The following is a 17,943-nucleotide window of genomic DNA, read 5'->3' on the forward strand; positions in this document are numbered from 1 at the left end:
GCTTTGTTCTGTATTCGAGGCACTTGTGTAAACTAAAGCCTTGTAAAACGCTGGGTTAGCTGATCAACTAGCTCTTTGTAGGGTAATAGCTTTTCATCTTTGGTTTGATATTCATTTAGGGCTTGCTTGATGATGAGCTGAGAATCGCCAAAGATTTGTATCTCAGCAATGTTCCATACTGCAGCTATCTTTAATCCTGCTATGAGGGCCTCATATTCAGCTATATTGTTGGTGCTAGGGAATTGTAGCTTGAAGGCTTTTGGAATGTAATCTCCTTGAGGTGTGACCAACAATATTCCTGCCCTTGATCCATGAGATGTGTATGAGCCATCAAAATAAAGTTTCCATGGGGGTTGTTCTTCAATTAGACAGATATGCTCATCTGAAAAATTATGTGATCAACGGATAAGCATCTATTAGAGGTGCATCAGCTAGGTGATCTGCTATAGCTTGCCCTTTGATTGCCTTTCTATCCACATACTGGATGTCAAATTCGCTAAGGAGCATAACCCATTTGGCCAAACGGCCTGTAAGTGTTGTCCTGGAGAGCATATACTTGAGAGGGTCAATCTTGGAGACTAGTTGGATGGTATGACTTAGCATGTAATGGCAAAGCTTCTGAGTTGAGAAAACAACTGTCAAACAAGCTTTTTCCATAGGAGTGTAATTGAGTTCATAACCAACTAGGGTTCTATTGATGTAGTAGATGGCTCTTTCTCTGCTGTAGTCATCAAGTTGTGCTAGAAGTGCCCCTAGAGCAGTAGGTGTTGCTGATATGTACAAAATTAGGGGACGACCAGGAACTGGTGGAACCAAGATAGGAGGATTGATGAGATACTGCTTGAGATGGTCGAAGCTACGCTGACATAAAGGATCCCACTTGAAGTTCTCATCCTTCTTTAGTAAATGTGAAAATGGTGTACACTTATCTGCAAGTTGGGAGATGAAGCGCCGAACAGATTGAAGCTTTCCCTGAAGAGAACGAAGCTGTCGCAGTGTCTGGGGAGGAGGCATGTCTAAGATAGCCTTGACCTTCTTAGGGTCGATCTCTATACCTCGTTTAGAAACTATAAAGCCTAGAAGCTTGCCAGATGTGACCCCAAAGACACATTTCTTGGGATTCAGCATGAGATGATATTTGGCTAACCTATCAAAGACTTTCTCCAGGTTAGCAAGATGATCCATGAAGGTATGAGATTTGACAAAGATATCATCCACATAATCCTCCAAAATGCTATGGATGAGATCATTAAAGATGGCTGTCATAGCTCTTTGATAGGTAGCCCCAGCATTCTTTAGGCCAAAAGGCATCATGTTGTAGCAAAAGGTTCCCCAAGGGGTAGTGAATGTTGTCTGATGCTGATCCTCTTCTGCAATCTTGATTTGATTATACCCAAAAAATCCATCCATGAGGGACAAAATTTCATGTCCAGCTGTAAGATCTACAATCATATCTATGTTGGGCAAGGGAAAATCATCTTTTGGACAAGCTTTGTTAAGATCTCTAAAATCAGTGTAGATTCTGATGTCATCAGAAGGTTTAGTGACAGGGACCATGTTGGAGATCCACTCTGAGTAGTCGAAAGGTCAGATAACCTTAGCAGCTAACATTCTTTCTAATTCAGCTTTGACCAATAATGCCACCTTGGGGTGCATTTTTCTAAGCTTTTGTCTGACGGGCTTGATCTTTGGATCAACTGCAAGATGATGAACTACAAGCTTTGGATCAAAAACCTGGCATGTCCTGATATGACCATGCAAATCGGCCAATGTTCTCTCTTAAGACCTCAAAGAGGAGGTCAGCTTGGTCTTGTGATAGGGATGCAGCAATGTGAACAAGCTTAGGGATCTCTGAAGAACTGATGTTGACTTCCCTAGTATCCTCAATTAGAATAGAAGATATCTCTAGTCGATTATCTTGAGGAGGTAATGCTAAATCCTCATGTTCTGCTTGTGGCTCTGGATGCTCTTGCTGAGGGATTCTCTTCACTGCCTTAGCTAGTCTCAGATTCACCTTAGTTCCAGTTTTGGGTGTATCGAAACTAGGTTGGGGATTTTCTCCAAATACCCCTTGGGATCTAGCTTGTAGATATAGGCAGAATCTGGCTTTGTTTTCTTGTGAGGTGTTTCAGCTCCCATGAATCTCAGAAGCGCTTCCTCTGATGTGAACTCATCAATGTGTATGACACTTGGTTGGTCCCAATCTATGAGTTGTGGATGGGCGAGTGGTAGGTCAATGAGGTGGATGGATAGTTCTTGGAGAACAGAGTCTCCGAGGGAGATTTGGTCTAGGATATCGTTGTAGGCTCTCTTTTCAACTTCCTCAGGAATGTCTTCGATTTCGACAAGGTCACGGTGAATGTTCAAAAAAGCGTGACCGTCCGTATTGGTGCCCTCAATTATGGGTATGCCAAAGCCAAGACCTGACTTCGATTCCCACTTGTGTGCATCGATGGGGCACTGCATGCCTCTTTCTTCTGGTCCTAGACCACCACCTTGATAGTTCCATTTGTCAGTGATGAGCTTATGTTCTTGGGGATACTTCTGGCTGAAGTGATCAAGGCGTGCCTGATTCCTTTGAGGTGCATCCTTATGTAACCAATTGTTGATGTCTGGAGTGAGCTCCTCATGAAGAGGGATTTTCGAGGATACAAAGGTTGTTGGGCCAAATTGTTTGTATCGAGGAGGTGGAATCTCCTTAGCTTTGTGATATGTCGGTCGTCCATGGGCATGTGGATCAAGTGGGAGTGCCCCGACAACAAATGCATCCGATAGACTATACTCTCCACAGCCCTTGTTATTGATCTTCACGGTAGATAGGGTAGAGGCAAGGATGGTTTCTGGGTCATTACAAGTGTGGGATGAGCTGGTGATGGATGTGTCGATATCAATTCCAGGGCAATGTTTTGTATATGAAGCTTCAACCGCATTGCAGTAAGCAAAGGGTTCTAGATCGGCATGGATGGTTACCTCAGTGCCTTGATGCAGAAATTTGACGCACTGATGGTAAGTGGATGGAACGGCTTTCATGGCATGAATCCATGGGCGACCAAGGAGGATGTTGAATGGTAGGTTTAGATCAATAACATGGCAGAGTGTTTCTTGGATGACTGGCCCAACCTTGATTGGCAGCAAAATAGTTCCTTCTGTGGTTCTTTCCAAGTTGTCATAAGCTTTGATGGTGATAGCCTCACTGATGATATCTGCCTCAGTATACCCAGCTTGTTTTATGAATTTTAGGGTGCAAATATTCAAGGCTGATCCATTATCTATCATTACTCTTTTCACGGCAAAATTGGATACCATGATGGCTATGCGAACCGGAAGGGTGTGATCTGGCTCGACCACGGGTATGTCGGTGGGTTTGAACGATAGGGCACATGAGGATGAAAGGTGTCCAACAAGATTACGAAAATCAGTAGCATTGATATCAGAAGGGACATGAGATTCTATGAGAGCACTGTGAAGGATGTTCTTGTACACAGGACTAGTGCGAAGAAGGTCTAAAATGGAGATTTGGGCTGGCATGTTCCCAAGGTGTTCCAAGATATTGTACTAGCTTTTTGATGGAGCTGATGGTGCTGGTGAAATGGGTGGGCCTGCGATGTTAAATCGAGCTCTTCGAGTGGTGACTGCACACTCATTGTTTGGTCCTTGGATATTGATAACATTGATAGAAGGCTCTTTCTCGGATATACAACCTATAAGGCTACCATAGTCTATATAGGATGAAGTGTGGTCATTGTTCTTCCCATGCTGTTGGTTTGGCTGACGGTTGTTGGTGTTGTTGTTGTTGGTTTGGATAGGTGCTTTTCCAAGATTTTGATTGTTGTGAGGAGGAAAATCATTTTGATAGATCTGTAAGCCTGCATTGGGGGAGGTTTGGGCACCAACAGTGATTTCCTTCCGATCAATGAGGTCCTGCACATAGTCTTTCAGTTTCATGCATCTGAGGGTAGTGTGACCTTTTACCCTATGAAATTTGTAGTACTTATTGTCTTTGTACCATGCAGCTTTGGATTGGCTTGGGTCAATTTTCTGGGTAGGAGGAAATTTGATGAGGTTTTCCTTGACTAATTTCTCAAAATTGACGTCCAATGGCTCACCAAGGGGTGTATAGTTTCTAGGTGTAGGTTGGAATCTAGGCTTTTGTCCTGCAGCTACATTAATGGCATTAGCTTGATTGCTAGACCCTTGGAAGTTGGGTCTTAGATTGTGGTTTCGATAGCTTTGGTTATTTTGTTGTTGGTAGTTGATAGCTTGTTGATTGTTTGGTTGATATGGTGGTTTGGACTGGTTGTGAGAAGGACCAACAATATTCACATGTCTGGTGTAAGTGACGCCATCTGTTGCAACGTGCTTGTTTTTGTTCCAATATCTAGACTTGTCATTGGAATGTGATTGATTTTGGTTGGCCTCTTTGTAAATCTTGACCACACCATCTTTAATGAGTCCTTTCTCAAGGATCATTCCTTTCTCTTTGATATCTTTATAGGTCTGCAAACAGTTCATGGTCATGTGGTGAGCCAAGCTAGGATGGGCATTATCAATAAACATTTTCACCACATGGCGCTCTGGCAAGGTGCAAGATATGCGGGTGGTAAGGGTTTGCCATCTTTGCAGGTATTCAGCAAGGCTTTCTCCACCTTTCTTCTTAGTGTGGACAAGGTCAACTATTGATAGCTCTGTTTCAACAAGATGGGCATATTGGGCTACGAATGCCTCAGATAATTCAGCAAAGTTTTTAATTGTGCCATAGGGGATTCTATAAAACCAGTCAAGAGCTGGTCCAACCAAGCTTTTGGGAAAAAGGCACAAGAGGAAGACATCATTGTATGCTACGTCCTGGCAGTGCATGTAAAATTCTTTGATATGTGTGACAAGGTCTCCTTTTCCTTTGAATTTGTCAAATTTGGGTACCTCAAAGTGTTCGGGAAATGGTGTCATGGTAATGGCTCTATCAAATGGGTAAGGACACACATTCTCAAACTTGAATGTCTTTGGATTATTCCCTTCTTGGATGGCTTTCAGAGCTATCTTCATTTGCTCCCATTCTGAATTGATAGGTGATGGCTGGGGTGCCCCCAATGTAGGAGTGCCTTGAGATAGGTATGCGCTAGATGGGGCCACTGAATATGGATGGCTGTGAGGGATTTGCTGATAGGGATTGTACATTGTTTGGGCAGCTGCATGGTGGATGACGGGTTGTTGAGGGGGAGGTGGCGCATATTGCTACATGTGCTGCGAGGCTTGCTGTTGATATGGGATTTGAGGTTGGGATTGAGGAACATAAGCTGGCTGTGGGATAAATGAATGGCTTTGTGGAGGTAAGGTATAAGATGGCTGTGAAGCTTGGGGAAAGGATCGGGGGGCTTGTGGGGTTTGACCAAGGTATGTGGGTTGTGCCCCCATTTGGGATGGTACCTGCAAATAATTGGTGGTTGGCTGGATTGGTTGATTACCTCCTAGAAGTGGCATTGAAAAGTAGTTGGTAATAGGAGGTAATGGATTAGTTGGTGGTGGAGGTGGTGGGAATTGAAAGCTTGGGAATGGAACTGATGGGGTTTGATAGCTTGGTGGCTAGATTTGAAAGCTTGGTAGAGTGGTGACGGGAGCTGGGGTTACTTGGGAGCTTGGTAGAAAATTGGTAGTAGCTTGTGGGGTTTGATAGCTTTGTGGAGTGAGGGTAGTAGCTTGTGGATTTGTGGTTGATGGCACTGAGCTCCCAAGACCTAATGGAAATGATGGGATTATGCTTTGGGCTGTAGTGAACAAGCTGGGGGTGATGAAAGGTTTATTACTTGGCCCCATGGGTGGCATCCTTGTTGTATATTGCTGAGGTTGGCCAAAGATGCTGGCACTGATTTGGGAGATGGGTGGATTTGGAAGGCTGGGTTGGGGAGCAGTAGCAGCAATAGTGAAGGGGGTGAACGGTGAGGTGTTTTGGGTAAAGGGGGTTTGGAGCGGAGAGGTATGAACCAAGGATGGAGTGGTGGTGGCTGGGTTGGCTTGCGGCATGGAGATTTCAACTTGGGTGGGTGATGGTATGTTTGGGTCTGTTGGATCATATGGATTGGCTGGAGGCTCTTCTTTTGGCATATACTGCAGATAATTTGGATCATAAGAGCCTATGGGTGGTGGTAGCTTCCCAAACAATAGGTGAGATGGATCTGATAATGGAGGGGGTCTTCCAAAGTCAAAGGTTCCTACATTGTCCCTTCGAAAATTAGCCATGATTGTCTCTTTGTTCTTGTCTATAATGGCATTTACCAATACTACATTTCCTGGTTGGTTCATGAAAGCTTCAATGTCAGTAGATGATGGCATAGCTTTCTCTGGGCTGAAGGATAGCTAAGTGCTCAAGGGGGGTGAGGCTGTTCGATCCAAATGATAGGGCTCCATTGTTTCTTTCTTCTTGGCTAAGCGAGTGACGGGTGGCATGAAAAATGCTCCTAGGGATGAGATGCAATAATGCTGATGGATGCAAAAGGGGGAAGGCTTCTCTATGCAAATGATTTCCTAGGTTAAGGCAAGGCTATATGGCAAAACTTAAGGAGGATTGGGTTGGAGATTCTAACTTCAAAGATATGTTGCCAAAGCACGAAAGGTCTGCTTTCCTATGTGAAAGCTTGGTGGTGATTGTGTCAACTTCAGGATAGACTGATGATCCTTTAGGAAGAACACGAGATTGACCGCTTGTGGATCCCAACCTTTAGCTCAAGGTGATGAGGGATAATAAGTGACAAAGCTGGATTACCCTAGACAAAGCTCTGTCAAATGGATAACCTTGGTGAGATTGGTGGATTTGAAAGATTTTAGAAATGGCAAACTTTTAGCAAGGTGACAACAATTTTGAAAGTTTAGATGTACAGTTTTTGGATTGCTGGCTAGATGGTTTGATTCTAAATGAGATGGATGAGCTAATAATGCTTAAGGGGATAACCTAAGATGGCTGACTTTTCTACAAAGATGACTCTAAGGTGAAGCTTATCCAAGAAGGTGTGGAGAAACAAGGGTGTCTAATCATAGAAATCATGCCTAGTTGGTGAGGCATAAGTAGGATTAACTCCTGGATGTTGGCTAAATTTGATGGTGCGCTCTAACCAGGCCTCTTGAAGTGCTTCGTCGGCAGCTTTATCCTCTACTTTGTGGAGTTTGGCAATTTGAGGACTTGGTGTTAGTTCCTTTCTCTTGGCTGAAAGTTCTTGGTATGCCTGAGATGGTTTGAGTTTAACTTTATGGAACTTCTGTTTGGGTTTGGGTTGCTCTGACATCAATTCTTGAATCTTCTTGGCTTTGAGAGACCTCAGTTATTTTGCTTCAACTTGTTCAACTTCTGGGATAGGCAGTGACTCGCTAAGTGTGCCCTAATCTAGGATTGACCAAGTTTGGCAAACATGCATTCAATAAGTAAAAGACCAAGCAATAGATAGAAACAACCAGATAGAAGTTTTGATTCTCAGAAAGTGATACTTGCGCCAAGGAGTTTTTATGTTCTACAAATGTTTCGATCAGTCACCTCAAACACATTAACATCCTAGATGGTTGTCTACAAGGCTGGCAGTTGGTTTAGCTAAGGAGTCCTCGATATACCCAAGGTACGTGAGGCCCAAATCCGTAGATGAGACCAAAAAGATGTCACACAGCCGAGAGGAGCAGTAACCCACTTCTCCTCTTTCACTTCTCAAGGGTATAAAGTTCCTTGAGGCTTAGCCCGAGTGACAAAATCTTGATCCCAAGAGAGGTGTATTTCGATTCACCTCCCGATTCTTATACTCCGCCAGAACGCTAGAGTTGAGGTCGTCCAAGGGGTGATGAAATCCCCAAGCAGGCCTCCTAAAAAGAAACAAGGTTTTGGATCCTAATCTTATGCACCCAAGATGGCCTCGAAAGATGACAAGGGGAGAGAAGACTTGGATGACCTTGGGCTAAAAAACATGCTTGTTCTTTTACCAACTGACTCTTATGTGTGCTAATCTAGACTTTGCAAGCACTCATGTTTAAGAGACAATGTTCAATTCCAACTTGAAGCGCCAACAAAAGTAAATCGATCGATGAATGCAAACAATAAGAAGAGTTAGGGTCAACAAAAGAAAACTTGCATGCCCAGAGGCCCTCCACGTCAAGTATCGATTAATTTTCTTTAAGGCATTCAAGATTGAGTGTGAGTTTGTTTTAAGCCCAAAACAAAAGTGTGTGAGATTCGATTTCAAGCACGCACCCGGAGGCTCTCCACGTCAGTTGTTGTTCAATTTTAGTGCCCAAACTTGAAGTGTGATCGATTTAATCTAGAGTTTTGATCATTTAAGAATTTTGATAAAGTTAAAGCAAACATTCAAAGACCAAGTGAGTGAGTTAGATTGTGGAACATTTAACACCTTTTTCAAGTAAACCCATCCCCATAAATGGCGCTGAGATTGCAACCAATGGTTAATATTTGATGGCTGATTAGAAAAGAGGTGAGTCCAAGGAACTACTCAAATTGATTTTTGCAAATTTGTATTTTAACTTAACAAAGTTCCTTAAATGTCCAAAAATCAAACTTTACCTAGATTGCATGTGGAAAAGAGATTTGTTTTGTTCAATTTTTAGAAGCTCCAAATGAAGTGTTTGATATTGCAATGGTTAATTGATCCTTGGCATTCAAGATTGGATTTGTTGTTTTAATCATGCATTCAAAGAAAATTTGATTTTAATCCATGGCATTCAAGAGTGATTTTAACAACATGCATTCAAAGACAAGTGGTTAAACATTCAAGTTTTTTTCTTTGAGCATTCAAGATTGAGATTTTTTGTGTTGTTTTAAGAACTTTGAAGTGCTTTGTTTTAACCTTAGATCATTCAAGATTGTTTTGGACTCAAAAGTGAAAATGACTCTTTGGACTTTGATTTTCATTCAAGATTTTGTGTTATAGTTTGCATATTTTAAGCCCCAAAAATGATATTCCTAGATTGTTTTGATGCATGAAAAACCTAAGAAACATTCAAGATTTTGCAACAAGACATTTGTTTGGAACAAATAACAAAGCTTTTTAGGACAATTTTGGAAACCATTTAGGACTCTTAGTTTTCATGAGATTTTTAAAAGAACTTTAAAATATTTGCAAATGAGGTTCATTTTATCCTTGATTGATGCTTTGAGTTTGATTTAAATGTTAGTGTGCACTTAGTGTTGATTTTGAACCTTTTGAAATGGAAACTTGAAGTTCATTTTAAATTCCCAAAAATGAAGTGTTCCTAACTTTGCATGAATGCATCTAAAACCTTGATGTTGCAAGGATGCAAATGATTGGATTGGTTTAGTTTCACTTGTTAAAAGATTTTTTTTTTGGGCAAATTTTTAGTTTTTAATGGATTTAAGTATGATTTGGGGGTTCATTTTAAGCACTAAAAAGAAGTGTGTATGATTTTTCTTCCTTAAAAAAAATGGCCAAGATCTCCCACAAGAAGAAGAAGAAGAAGTAGATGGAATAAGAAGAATATAGACAAGAAGAGGAAGAAGAATTCCAAGTTCTTTGTCCACCTATAAGTTTGAAAAATTTGCAAACACTATGAGATATACTATGAGTTCCTTTGTCTTCTTCATGCTCATGTGGACCTACAAAACCAATTTATACAATCCTACCAATCACAAAAACAAGCAAAATTAGCCAAAATCAGCAAATGACATACAAAACTTGACTAAAAAAGCTAATGAAGATGACCCATGCAGGGTCCCACCGGGCCTGCCAAAATGTATATGAGCAATGTTAGTATGCTAATAAAAACCAAATTTAAATAAAGCTTCTACAAACTAAACAAAATTCATAAACTTCAAGATAGACTAAGATGAACTCTCAATTGAGAATATGAGTCATTAATGGACTCTCTCAATGAGAAGCTCTCTTGTTGAGTGGCTTTGTCTAAATAGATAGGATGTATGCTCAAGCTTATGCTTCAAAAAGGGCTTCAAATGGAGTTGTAATTTGGGTGTGAGTGTATGGTTTTGATGTAAAATGGCTTCTTAAAATGGCATTATGACTTTACTTCATGGATTGTGTTAAAATGAATTGGGAGAGGATTCCTTAAATAGGCAAAGGGCTTGAGGGATCAAGGGCTAGGATGCAAGGATGTGAAAAAGCTTATAGAAGGCTCAGATTGCATGAGAGGAGAGCACATGGATTGTGCTTCCTTACAACTAATCAGGGAGTGACACATGTCACATGGTGAGAGGATGGAGGAAAGGGGAAGGATGAGTCAACAAAGGAGGCTCAAGGGATAAAATCTTCATAAAGACCCTCATAATGACTTGTAAGAGCAATAAAAGGGCTTGGAAGAGTCATTTATGGCCTAGGGGGCTTATGGTTGAGATATTTTGAGGGTGATGAGAGCAATTTCGACTTGGACTTGATTAGGAGGGTTTTAAGCTTGCTTAGGCTTGTGCAAATGATTAGAGGATGGATTAGGATGGTTTAGGATTAGCTTAGGGATAGGCAAGTGGATGGCATTTAATGAGGGTGGGTGAAGGAGGAGATATTTGTTAACTTTGGCTTGGGTTAGTAATTCTTAACCCATGTTTAGGGAATGTGACAAGGTTAGGAGGGGATTAGGATTAGGTTTAAAGACATCTTCTAGAAGAGTCTAGACTTTGGATGAGGATAAAGACTTTCTAGAATAGTCTAGAATTTCCTAGGATGAGGATGAAGACTTTCTAGAAGAGTCTAGAACTTCTTAGGATGAGGATAAATTAGATTTTTAGGAAATAAATAAAGTTTTATTTATTTCAAGGGTTTGGGTTGAGGAGATATTTATTAAAACTTTTTTAATAAACATAATGATTAATATTTAATCTTAATTAAATATTTTGAGTTGGGATTAGGGGTAGGAAATGATGGGATTAGCCTTTAATTAAAATTAAAGAAGGATTAGAAGATTTTGGAAGAGGTTAGTGGTCTTAAGGAAATTGGCCAAGTTTTGGGCAAAAAATAATTTATTTTTTTATTTTGGGTTTTTTGGTCAATTTATTAATTAAATAATTAATAAATAAGGAAATAATGTTTAAATAAGATTTAAACATTTTTGGGAGGGATTCCTTAATTAAATATTTTTAATTAAGATAAAGGGATTTAATGGCATAAAAATTAATTAATTAATTAATTAATTAATTAATTAATAAATGATGATGTCATCAGGACTTTTTCAAAAAATAAAAATACTTTATTTTCTAAAGGTTTTTAGGTGTCTACACTATGTTGTTTACATGACAACTCATATGAATATGTGAACTCCTAGGTGTCTACATGATAACTAATATGAAAATGCATTAACCTAAGTAAACTTAAGTAAAGTGTAAATAGTAAATACTTAGTTACACCAACAACCCCCCCCCCCCCCCCCCCCCCCCCCCCCGCCCCCCCTTAAGTGAAACTTAGGGAAATGTATTTAAGCTCACAAAAGCTTGATAATAATGCAAGATGGGTCTCGGCTACTAGGCCAATAAAAGAAAATGAGAGAGAAGAAGACCTCATGTGAGGAAAAGATCCCCCCATAAGAAAGAAGAAGAGGAAGATAGACCAAGTCACCCACCACAACCCCCCCAAATGTAGAATGTACACCTATGGTAGGTGCTTTGGGCTCAATGTTGAAACTCCTCCATGAGTGTAGAACAACATTCCTCCCCTTAGGAAGAAACAGAACCAAAGGTGTATCAATGAAGCCTCTCCCATCTGTAGGAAGAAACATCAAAATGTATGAAATCTCTGAAACCTTCTAAAGTATCCCCATGTTAATACTGAAAGGTGCCTCCTCCAAATCATGTGTATTATGCCACTCTGCTGAAAAAGAAAAATCAAGCTCAACAAAGGATGAATGTAGAACATGTATCAAAGACGCAAATGTCTCCTTGGAAAAGAAAGTGACCTCCTCCAATTATTGTATCAAAGGATCTACCATCATGTCAACCTTGAAAGACTGATCAAGTAGAGAATGAAGATGAGGGTCAGAGTGTTCCATCGCAACAACTGAAGAAGGATAATCTTCACCAAAGAGAAGATGAATGTCATCAATAGTGTCTCCCAAATATGTAATGTAGGACTCCATAAACAAATTGGAAATGTCTGTCAAGTAGTCATCGCATGGAATTGAGTCTAGAAGACAATGAATGTCCTGTTGTATTGAATCACTTGAATCCGTGGCTATGTGAATACAAATATCATTGGGAACAATAGTAGATGGAATATCAGTAGGAGGAGAAGAAATGGAAGGCTCAAGAACTTGATCATATGTGAGAACACCTAAGTTAAAGTAGCCAAAGTTCTCCTCAAAGTTTGAATCAACATTAGAAGTGTGATCAAAATCTACTAAGAAATCATTGTCATCATCATGAGAAAAATTTGAAAAGTAGTATAGCTGAGATGCATGATCAACCAACCCTGTAGCAATGATCTATCTAGTATCTAAGTCTCTAATAAAAACTAAATCAAATGTGAATTCCACAATCCTTTCTCTATCTCCATTAGTGAGTTGATAGATGGAAAGAAGATTATGACTTAGGTGAGGTATACACGACACATCTTTGAAGTATCCCTCCCCCTTATCAATAGTTCCTTTCCTAATCACATTTGTGTAAGTATGATTTCCCATCAAAATAGGTGGAGTATAACAAGGATCAAATGATGAAAATATAGACTATGAAGATGTCATATGATGAGAAGCTCTTGAATCTAGAAGCCATCTCCCTGAATCTTGACTTGAAGTAGCTACTAGAAGGCTTGACATTTTCCCATGTGATCCCTTCCTTTATCAAAATCTGAATGTGAAGAAGAGAATGAAGTGGTCATTCTTGATGGTAGACTAATTTGATTCTTCTTGAGTTCAGACTCTTGAGTTTATCAATGTCCTTCTTGTAACAATGGTGTTCTTCATGTCCATTCTTCTTGCAATATGCACAAGTAAGAAACTCCTTCTTGGATGATTTACCCTTATTGTTGGAGTTGTCTTGTGGTGAGGAGGTTTAGTTTTCTTTCTCTTTTTGTAAATTTTGTTGCATCATTTTTGCTTCTTATTAGACCCTTTTCCTTGATTCCCTTTACTAGCCACCAATGCTTTGGACATTGAAGACTTGAGAATCCCCATGCTCATCAAATTTTATTGTTCTACCATCAACATCTCTATGAAGGAATCAAATGTAGGCATGGTTTAGGAAGAACCTAAGGTCAACTTATGAGTGTTGAAGCTGGAAATAAAATGATGCATAATCTGGAGGAAGTTTTCTCATCAAATTATAGATCAATTTTTCATCCTCTATGGTAATTCCACAACTCTTAACTAATGACCTTAGCTTATGTGCCTTGGTGATATAGTCTTGAATTGTGTCAAACTCCTTTTGATCTAATGTGATGAGATTTTCATCAAGTTCAAAACCCCTAGCTTTGTCTACTTTTGCATATAAGCTAGCAAACTTATCCCATACTTCCTTTACTATATTACAATTATCAATATGGAAGATAAGATCTTCCTGTACATACTTCTTCAAAGTACCAATAACAACCTTATTTTTATGATTCCATTCATTTAGTTTATCGGGATTAGATGGTGAAACCATGGTTGCATCAACATAATCAATTAAACCTTTTTCCATCATTTTACTCCATGCTCTAATTTTCCATGTAGCATAATTATGTGGAGTTAAAAGTGGAAACCTAGGGGAACCCTTGATGCAAAATAAAAGAATACAAGAGAAAGAGAAGTGCAAACACTCAAGACACACCCCCCAAATAACTCAATCAAAGAACCCCCCACCCCCCAAAATGGATGATTTTGGCACTTTATACTTAGTGCGTGTACAATTTCCAATTGTCAAAATGAACCAAAGTGGACTTCTAATTTTGATGGTTATAACAACAAATATGAATCTATATCGAACTCAACAAGATAAGACACAAGACCTCTCAAGGATCTAACTAATAACAAGTGCCAATAGGCCAAAATGAGACCAAAATTTGAAAGTACTATTTCCACTTATATTTTTTTCCAAACTGGTACTAGATCTAGAAAGTAGACAAAAAATCATGCACTTTCAAAAAAAAATAGCACCTTTAGAAATATGTGTCCATATGAGCCTGAATGAAGCCTTTGAAGTTGAAAAAATTAGGATTTGCGATTTTTAGAAAAATTCAGAACAGAGATTATAAACAACCTACAACCATGTATAGATCACAAAATTCTACCCCAAAACAAAACAAAAAATGCTCGAAAAAAGGATTTTGTATGAGGGAGATGTCGCTATTTGAAAATCACCTTTGTAATTATTTTTCCTGCATCACCGCCGTTGCACCTCCAAAAATCAAATGACTCTAAATTTCACCTCAGATATCTAGTTTTGATGAAACCCAAGTTGATTTAGGGATTTTCAAACCTTCTAAATGTGATACCAATATCTGATTTGCACCAGCAAGCTCCAATCTTTGACTTGGGAAAAGAAAAAAAAAACTCTCAAAATGGCTATGCAATGAAACTCCTATGGCTCTGATACCATGTAATAATTTTCCTAAGGCAAGAATGAAATTCCAAGATCTAAAAGCTCAAAAGATAGCACAAGAGAGACAATATATGATCAAATGAGAATGGATTAATTAGATAATTGGATAAATACATCATGGAAGTGCCTTCTATATAAAGGCAATCAAGATGACTAGGAGTCATACAAAGAGATAAGCATACCAACTAAGCACATGTCCACCAAGAGTGGATTATCCTCCATTGTGCATGAATATATGTGCAATAATGAGAGGATAAGAATGTAAAGGTGTATCTCATAAAGAGATGTAGTAGACAACATGTGCTCAATTGGAGTGCAAACTATTGTGTTGTCTATATGACAACTCATATGAATATGCAAACTCCTAGGTGTTTACATGAAAAATAATATGAAAATACATTAGCCTAAGTAAAATTAAGTGTAAATAGTAAATACTTATTTACACCAACACATTTAAAGAATCTACTATAAGCATTGATTTGTTTAGATGGCCCTCTTCCACAGGTATGCTTCTAAACATAAGAAGAGGAACACTATAGCCAAGTTGTTGGATGCTAATAATAGAGAGATAATAGGGGAAGTTGATTTGGGGAATTGGGAAATCTACTACTTTTAGGACATTTACAATCAGCCTGTTTAACCTTCGAACCTGAATTTAAGAGATGTTTTTTTAATAATTATTGACCTAGTGATGGATGAAGGTATGAAAAAAGACCTAGTCATGAAAGCCAGTGTTGAGGAGGTTAAAAGAAATGTTTCATCCACGGGGAATTCAAGGCACAAGAGCCTAATGGCTTCCCCCTAGCCTTTTTCCAAGATTTTTGGAAAATCATCAAATATGACCTACTTCATGCTGCAAAAGATTTTATAAGGAAAGGGAGAATTGTAAGGGATCTTAATCAAACATGCATTTTCCTTGTTCCCTAAAATGGTGAACCAAATAGGATGGAGGACTTCAGGCCCTTCAGTCTATGTAACACTATGTATAAGATTCTTCCCAAATTTCTAGTTAATAATATTAAGCCACTTTTAGATATGTTCATTATCCCTTCCCATAATGGATTTGTCATAGGTCATCAAATCTTGGATGTAGTTATAAAATCTAAGGAGGTCCTACATTATATGGAGAAGAGTAGGAACCTGGGTATGGTGATGAAGTTAGATATCTTGAAAGCCTATGACAAGTTTAGAAGTAAATTTATGTTTCATATACTAGCCAGACTTGGATTTGGAGAAAAATTATCCTACTTATAAGAGAGATGGTTAAATCAATCCAATTTGTTGTTCTTCTCAATGGTATGCCATGGATTATTTTTAATACTAATAGGGGTCTAGAAGAAAAGGTGAACCCCTTTCCCCCTACTTGTATTGTGGCTGAAGTTCGTGGATGGAATTTTATGTCCTTGGCTAAGCAAGGAAGAATCAAAGGCATTAAACCCACCTCAACTCTCCCACCTAAGGTCCTACAACAAATTTTTGGTGATAGTTTCATTTATGTCTTATCCTCCTTGAGAGAGGCTAGGTGTTGGAAGGAGATTCTAGATCATAAGCTTAGGCCTCTAGTCAGCATTTAAATTATAAAAGAGAAAATTGTACTTCTTCAATACTGAGAGAGATCTTTAAGAACATCTAACTAGAGAACTCAATTGTTAGATAGCTACTCTCCCAAATACTTACCTTGGTTTGTCTCTCATTGTTAAGGAAGTTATTCCTCTCTTTGGGGACTATGTTGTGGAATGCATGTAGAGAAAACTTGCAAGTTGGAAAGGGAAAGTTCTCAACAATACGGGTAAGCTACAGTTTCTTTTGGCCTCCCTCCAAGGTATACCTATTAATTTTGTGTCACTATTTAAAATGTCTAGTAGACTTAGAGATACTATTAAGAAAATCTAGTGAAATTCCTTGTGGTTGGGAACTAAAGAAAAATCTAGGATAGCCTTGTTCCCTGGGACAAAGTTTGCAAACCCAAAGCCTAGGGAGGGTTAAGCTTGACAAAATTGGAGACCTTAATAGAGCCCTCATGGATAAGGTTGGTTGGATATTTCTTCAAGATTCTTCTAGATGGTGTAGAATTATGAAGGCCAAATACCTTGGAGGATCTCCTTTTTAGTATAAGTTGTGTACTAATGACCTCCTAGTAGGTTCCAGAATCTAGACTAATAATGTCAATAGTCGAAGTCTATTCAATAAGGGAGTGAGATGGGTGATTGGGGATTGAAACAACATCATATTTTAGGGAGATAAGTTGGTGAGAGACAATCCTCTAAATCAAAACCCCTATAGTGTAGCAAGAAATATTTATATAAAATAGCTTGGTGAGAGATTAAGTAGCTATGTAGATAACAATGCTAAGTGGCCCAAACTTACCTATGGAAGGAAAAACTAGAATCTTATTTGAGTCATGAAGGAGCTATAAGGCATTATGGAAGATACCTGGATTCCTACTTTTTTGACTAAGGATACCATAATTTGGGATTTGAATGCTTTTAGGAAATCCAGTTTCAAGTTAGCCTATAAAGTTGTTATTGGTTAAGAGGACAATGTGGACTACTGGAAACATGATTGGAACCTAAGTATCCCACCAAAGATTAACTTCTTCTAGTGGGTTTTTCTACATGGGAGCATTCTCACAGTTGAAAATCTAAAGAAAAGAGGATTTCAATTTGTGAACCAATGCAATTTGTGCAATAATGAAGAGGAATCTATTCCTAGCCTTCTAATACATTGTCCCTACGCAAATGTTGTGTGAATGGGTATTTTCAACAACTTTGGGCTTCAATGGGTCTTTAATGGTGACCTCCAACATTTTATCTTTAATTTGGAGGCACTATATGCTCACCCTCTAATTAAATATTTCTTGAAGGTTATTCCTCGTATATGTGTTAGCATTTATGGAAGGGCAGAACAACCGCATCTTTAGAGACAAATCATCCCCCCCCCCCGGTGATCACTCTGCAAATCATGACAAACCAACTCAAGGAATGTGTTCCTATCTAGAGATGGTGAACCCCCCTCCCCTACCCCCTTCCAATAGTGATCATAGTTTGGATGAAAATGGGGCCTTCTAGATGTTATTTCTACATATGACAATTCCAAAATTATTGCTTGACAGAAGTTCAAATGGATGCCTCCCCCCACTCCCTAGCTTAAACTCAATGTTATTGGTTTGGCATGGAGAATCTTTTCTACTATTAGAGGTATAATTTGAGACAACAATGGTAGACTTGTGTTGGCTTATGCTAGTAATTGTACTAGATAAAATACTAGCAATGTTGCAGAGGCAATGGGGCTATTTTGTGGAGTTCTCAATGGTGATTCCCCTTTTGATAGTTGAGGGTGACTCACAACTAATAATTGAGGTGGTTAGAAGACAAAGTAAAATAAATTGGAAACTCACCCAAATTATCAACAATGTCTGGGTCATT

This window comes from Cupressus sempervirens, chromosome 5 (assembly GCF_028749045.1).
Source record: "Cupressus sempervirens isolate cs-2001-9-10 chromosome 5, ASM2874904v1, whole genome shotgun sequence".
Lineage (NCBI taxonomy): Eukaryota > Viridiplantae > Streptophyta > Pinopsida > Cupressales > Cupressaceae > Cupressus > Cupressus sempervirens.